At 39.6% G+C, this 6,875-nt stretch overlaps 1 protein-coding gene across 2 annotated transcripts in view; it reads right to left on the bottom strand.

Moving 5' to 3' along the window:
- Positions 1-2,403: 2,403 nt before the first annotated feature.
- MOBP (myelin associated oligodendrocyte basic protein) overlaps positions 2,404-6,875 on the bottom strand; it is a 49,170-nt gene continuing 44,698 nt past the window's right edge. For both annotated transcript variants that reach the window (XM_081824711.1, XM_081824715.1), the window contains exons 6-7: positions 4,475-4,558; positions 2,404-4,361 (exon numbers count right to left, since the gene is read on the bottom strand). The gene's annotated coding sequence lies outside the window, so the exon portion shown is untranslated. The remainder of the gene's footprint in view (positions 4,362-4,474; positions 4,559-6,875) is intronic.

The raw sequence follows: 6,875 nt of genomic DNA, 5'->3' as shown, positions 1-6,875 counted from the left end.
AGACGATGGACTCTGAAAAACAAACTGAGGGTTCTAGAGGGGAGGGGGGTGGGAGGATGGGTTAGCCTGGTGGTGGGTATTGAGGAGGGCACGTTCTGCATGGAGCACTGGGTGTTATGCACAAACAATGAATCATGGAACACTTCATCTAAAACTAATGATGTAATGTATGGGGATTAACATAAGAATAAAAAAAAATAAATTAAAAAAAATAATAATAAAAAAATAATAAAATCTCTTTAGAAAGAAAAGTTCAGTTAAAATTTACATTTTTATGCCATATTTTCCCTTTATTTCATCATTTTCCCTTTTTAAATACCTTTGGTACTTTTTCACCAACATGTTTTTATTTTTGTTTGAGATTGCCCACTCAATATTTGTTGTTCATAAGTGTCCATTTAATGTTTTTCTGACATCTGTAGGATTTTCTCCCCTTGGGGTGAGGCCTAGTCAGATCTACTGCAGGTAGAGAAGCTGGTTCTGATTGGCCATCTGAGGCACACAGCCACATGGTAATAAAAAGAATAAAGAGGATGCAGAGCCCCTACCTGTGCAAAGTGAATCATTGTTGGATAAATGGCCATAGCAACATGACATAATTTGCAATAGCGCACATGTGCTGGCTAGTTGATAAAACTCCGTGCAGCTTTCAGGGGACGCCTCTATCCATGGTACAACCACTGCTGGCCATACTTAGGCAAGATTGTGATTGACTGCTGGAAAGATAAGAGAAACAACTCTTAAAGGTCATCCCTGGAATAACCAGAAGTCCTGGTTCTCTCCAATCTGCTGACATCCTTGGCTAATCACATAAATCACATTTCACAGAGATTTTTAGAATAGTGATAATGTCCTGCGGTACCCCTTCTGACTGTACCCTGCTACAGGTCCATCTCTTTATAGAGAAAAACAGCATCCTGCATTTTCAAACTGTTGGTTATAAAACTTAAGTGTAGGCCTTACATACTTTATATTAATCAATACGCAGCTTTTTAAGTAAAAAATTTCAGAGACCAGGTATGTTTTTCAGGCAAATCTGTTTTATCTTCTTTTTTACATCATTATGGACTTATGGCTCTCTGACACCCTAAGGCAACCTTGCTTTCTTTCAACATCTAGGATCCACAAACTAATCCTAATTTTCTTTTCCCTGCCCAGAATTATGAAATCAACTATCCTCCAAGGGCATTTGTCTTTTTCACTAGAGAATAGTTTTAGAAGCCACAGGCACTATAGTTCTACAAATAAACTTGTTCCACATTCTGACTGGAATTTGGCAGGATGATAGCAAAAATGTCCAACAGTATGAATCACTTTAGGGACAGAACAGATAAAGCCTCCTCTAAAAAATGTTCAGAACTCGTATTGATATTTCCAGTTCACCTCTATTTTAATAAGTTCTTCTTGCCTTACCCTGATAGAAGAGTTATTCATCCATTTCAGTTTTTCAACAACTCATTTTCCTTGTTTTCATTAATGTTAAATTAAAAAAAAAACCCACTCTATATTATCATACCAAACCATGAGTCTAAATATCAGTGTTGCCTCCCCCAAATTCAGAAGTCTCATATCTTTTCTTCTGTCTTGACCTTCAGCTCAGCCATCCTGAAATTGGCTCCACAGTGTGCAGGTCCCATCGATTCTTTGGTCAGCACTGCCTTCACACCAATATCTGGAAGGGAAGCAGCCCTAGCCTTTGTCTAGGGGAACACCAAAGAAACTAAGAGTTCAGAGCACTCAGTGTGATACACTGATACCTTGTTTGTATAATAGAAGATAATAAAATGTGGATAATACACAAATACCACTTCTTAAAATTAAAAAAAAAATCCACTGTCAGTTATCTCCATTTGAGCTCCCAATTTGATTTGATTTGATTTTTCCTTTATATTTGTTCTTTCACTAGGGCCTTTGTATATCTATGGGGCAGAATTTTTAGTAAAAAAACTGCATTTCATGCCCATGGGTACCAGTGGGTACACCAACTTACAAGAGTCGGCTGCATTCATCACCCCCGATTCTGCACTCAGTGACATCACACTCACAGCGTGCAATCAGCCATAGCGGAAGTGTTTACACCATGGAAATTGGCAAACACTATAAATCAGGGCTTTCCACCCAAAGAGCCGGTTATTAAGCATTTACCAGGACAACTCTGGGTTCAGCTTTGGGACAACTCAGTTTTCCCAAAACCAGTCAAAACGTCAGAACATAAAATCAATTAACGTACAGAATTATCAGAGTTAATATGCCAAACATTATGGTCAAGAATCCCCACCTTAAGAAGTTTACATAGAATAGTATTTGGAGCTTTATGTAATTTTTGCAATATTCACGGCATAGTGCTTCCCAGAACCAACCCTTAGAAAACAAAACAAAAAAATACAATTGGATTATAGCATATTTTAGTTATAATATCCATTTAGTTATCCACCAGTTTCAAGTAATTTCCAGATATTTTTGATCCATCCCCAGGGGTTTTATTTCCACAACAGACAAACACAGAGAATTCAGTAATTTCTAGTTATTAACATTTCTGTGGTAATATCCAATTTTTTACGTGAGTTAATACACACCATGCTCTTTCCTTCTTGATTTTGCATTCTGTAATAACTGTATCTTCTGGGTGATATGGAGGATAGATCCAAGGAAGCTCTGAGTATGAGGTCTGGCTTTGCCAAAATCTAAAATGGACTGAAGGAATATTAAGTTTCCTTACTGGGTCTGAGTGGGGCTGGCCCACTAATTTGTTCTTTCTAGTGGTCTGTCATGGCACCCCTGGTGTCATTCCCAGGAATGTAATGGCCTCACATATCTCATCGTTAAAAAGTGTTCATAGTAGAGGTTCTCATTTTGTTATTCATTTAGCACCTGAGTTTAGGCAGGAGAAACATTTCTACCTGAGGGCTCTGTATAGTTCAATTCCCCTGCCTTTTTATTGCCACTTGCCCAGAGAAGTGGCCTCCCCAAGTGAGGAAGCCAAATGCTCTGTCCCCTCCTTCCAGCTGCCTTGGGAGTACTTGGCCTGATTCCTCTTTGCAGAGGAATGGCCTTCTGAGCTGCATCTTACCTGAGTCTAGCATTTTTCCTCCCTACTCTCTGGTTTCCCTCTCCCCCCAGCCCCACACCTTGAGCAGACTTCCTCTGGCATTGCCCCATATTCCCACTTGCCTTTTAAACTTGGCTGGGTCTGGCTGTGCTCACTCAAGGACACAGAGCCACAGCCTTGTTGGAGCTTCAGGCATCTGCCTGTGCTTGGCCCCCCAACCCCCAGCACAAGACTGCTTCAGATGCCCTCACTCTCCTGTACTCTGAGCTTCCCTCTACTAATACTGCCCATTTTACATCCCTCCACATTCTACAACATTCCATTATCTTCTACTGTGCTTTCCTACCTATTACTACAGGAAGGCTGGGAGGGATGGTGTATTCTAACTCTACTCTTTTGTCCATATGTCAGAAACCTGCTGAAGCCACAGCACGACCCACGTCCAAAATGAGCAAGTGTTCTGTTTTCTAAGACTTGTAACCTTGGAGAGACCCCAGGCTGATCATTAGTCTCCCACTTATCCCGCCAAACTCATTTGTGTCTGGCTAATAGGGTTGACCGTTTCTACATAGCTTTTAATTTCTGTTATTTCTTCAAACCAGGAATTACTTCAAATCTTCCTTTTGACTTCCAGGGGGATAGATATTTCTTAGATAAGCTTTCATTTTATTGTCATTTTTTAAATTCTATTCCATTATAGAGAGATATATAGTTTGAGATGTCATGGTTTCTGCTTATTGTGCAATTATAGTATTGTGGGTCATTAAAATGTACGCATAGGGCATCAGATTGCATTTACCATCTACTATTTGCTTTTTATATTTCTCATTTGTCTTACAAATTTGTCTACCTGGTGTAGGTATGTATGATTCGTTTGTTTTAACTGCTGTTAAGAATTTTATTTATGAATATACCATTGTTGATTTATTCATTCTATTAGTGGACACTTTTATTAATTTCTTTCCCTTTCTCTCTCTTTTTTCCCAATGGCAAACAATTCTTCACTGAATAGATGTATGTGCACCTCCTTTTCCTATGAATGCAAGTTTTGTCCAGGATCAGTACCTGAAATTATAATTGCTTGATCATAAGTTATATAATATCTTCTTTTGCTAGCATCCCCAGATTGCACCCCAGAAGTGTTATAATAATTTATAAATTTGTATCAGTGGCTTATCAGAATTTTCCCCAAATCTTTGCCAACACTTGATAATTTTTTATTTTTGCCATTATGATGGTTATACAACCATATCTTTTTTTGTGTGCATCCCTGAAGAAAGATATATATCTTCAGATTGAAGAAACTTGAGTCCTAAGCAAAATAAATAAAAATAAGTCTATACTTAGTGACATCATAGTGAAAATTCAGAAAATGAAAGACAAAAAGAAAAATCTTAATCCAAGGGAAAATAACAATTTACTTACGATGGAAGAACAAGTAGACTGACAACATATTTCTCATTGGCAGTGACAGAGGTCAGAAGATAATAGGGTGGTATCTTCACAAGGCTGTTGGAGGAAGAAAAACCTGTCACATCAGAACTATATGTTATTCTCCCAGGGGTTGTATCAGCACATCCTCAACTGGCCTCCCCCCCCCTTCTTCAGGAACAGATATTTCCCCTTGACCGAAGGGTTGGGTAGGTGTCTAAAGCTGGGCAAATCTTAGAGCCTCATGCCCTCTGGTCACATGACTGGTTCAAAGAGTAGATATATAAACAAAGAAAAAGCCCTCTTTCCATGCATCTTTTTCCTTTTGGTCTGTTCCATCTAAGAGTACTGAGAGGAAGCTTTTTGAGGAAGAGAGAGGCAATTTAAAAGGTTCTAGTTAGAGTTCATTTTTTAACTGACTGGAGGTATAGGAGTAGTAGAGGGCAGGTAGGGTGTATGAACGGGAAAAACGTAGCCCAACCACTGTGAGAGATGGGAGACAGAGGCAACCAAAAAAGCCACCAGATGAAAGCACTGACCATCAGTGGATGAACTTTAATAGGCCCCACCTACCAACAACTTAACCCAGGAAACAGAGCATCTCAATGCGTGAATACTCCCTCCACAAGCACAGAATCTGTAAATCTGATATCCTTGTATTGTACATCCATGTTCTTTTTCTTCAAACTAAAGACAACATAGTGCATTTAAATCACAGAATTTCAGACCTGGAAATTTTCTTAAAAGCACCTTTCTTTGTATGGATGGGTGAATCAAAGACCACAGATTAATGTGCTTTGAGCAACATAGCTGGGTAGTGACAGACATAGAGATAGAACTTGGATCTCCTAACCCCCAAGTCACTTCTTCTTCTCCTAGTCACACCATCTCTGCACCCATATGGACTGAATTTTTGAAGTGGCTTTCCTAATGTGCCTGGTATAATTCTCTGCCTGTAGTAGGCGTGTTCTAAATGCTCGCTATTCACTGTGTCCTTCTTTTCTCTTCCCACATCTCTCCATTTTTCCTCTACTAGAAAGTTCTTGGGTTTAATGTTAAAGCTGATGTCCTACAACACTGCTATTAAGCTGAAGACCCCACCCTTGCATATGAGGAAGGTTAGCCCATACCATCATAATAACCAAATGGGGTGGGAAAAGGTATCTTGGAGCAGACAGTACACTGATGTAGGAAAACCAAATGTGACCCAGCAATTTGGTGTGGACTCTGCTCCAAGTCCTCCTTAAATTCATGTTCAATATGTTAATGCATCCCAAAATGAAAAATTCCTACTAAAAAAAAAAAAGTGAAGCCTTCAAGAGGCACTGGAGCAGAGACTACCTCACAATCCACTTGGTAATACTTAGATTTTGCCATCAACTCTACTTTATTCTTTTCCAAAGTCTTTTTCTTCATATGTCTTATTCCTTTGGAGTTTCTTTCCTGCCTCCTCTGTCCTGAACTCCCCTTCCTTTGTCCAGAGCCCTTTGCCTCCACCCCAGGATTGTAAACACCACTTGGCAAGGCAAAGTGTTTTGGTTATCCAATTATCTCATGTTCCTCAAGGCTGCCCCACCTCAGGGAGATCAGTTTGTTCAGTCAGGGGTACAGATAGTGCATGCAAGTTTCTCTGCCCAGAGTATGGGACCAACGCATTCTTTTCTCAGTCCAGTGTGACTCCAAGTATTGTCCTATATCAATAAACAGACCACCTAGACTCTATTTGGTCACAATATTCAGGTTCCTGAAGTTCTATATGACTAAAAACAGGTAAGCTGACCTCTGTCAACTAGCGCTCTTTATAATATTCCTTCTAAAAGTTTATTTCCATGTAAGTGTGCTAAACCTTTTAGACTCAAAAGTTTTATCTTCTTTGGTCTGCATAACAGCCCTGAGAAGGGAAAGGTGGCTTAAATGACCTGCCCAAAGTCATGCAGCTAGTGAGAAACAAAGCCATGTCCCAGCTCAGTTTTTGTTATGCACATAAATGCTCTTTCTAGAATCCAGGGTTCTTGCCCATTTTCCTGAAACTTTCTTTGAGCCACTACTTTGAACACCAACAATTGGAAAACTTCCTAATTTACTATATTTGGTCCAACATGAATGCATTGAAATTTTGCAAAATAGCCAAGATATAGATAATAAGATAAGAAATATGAAGAAATTGAGTATATACTTAGAAATCAGATAATTAAATTTTTTTTTAAAGATTTTATTTATTTATTTGAGACAGAGAGAATGAGAGACAGAGAGCATGAGAGGGAGGAGGGTCAGAGGGAGAAGCAGACTCCCTGCCGAGCAGGGAGCCCGATGCGGGACTCGATCCCGGGACTCCAGGATCATGACCTGAGCCGAAGGCAGTCGCTTAACCAACTGAGCCACCCAGGCGCCCCCA

The sequence above is a fragment of the Leptonychotes weddellii genome, chromosome 1 (assembly GCF_054177405.1).
Source record: "Leptonychotes weddellii isolate Sample4059 chromosome 1, ASM5417740v2, whole genome shotgun sequence".
Lineage (NCBI taxonomy): Eukaryota > Metazoa > Chordata > Mammalia > Carnivora > Phocidae > Leptonychotes > Leptonychotes weddellii.
Note: the sequence above shows the minus strand (reverse complement) of the source record. Positions and strands in the feature narration are given on the sequence as shown.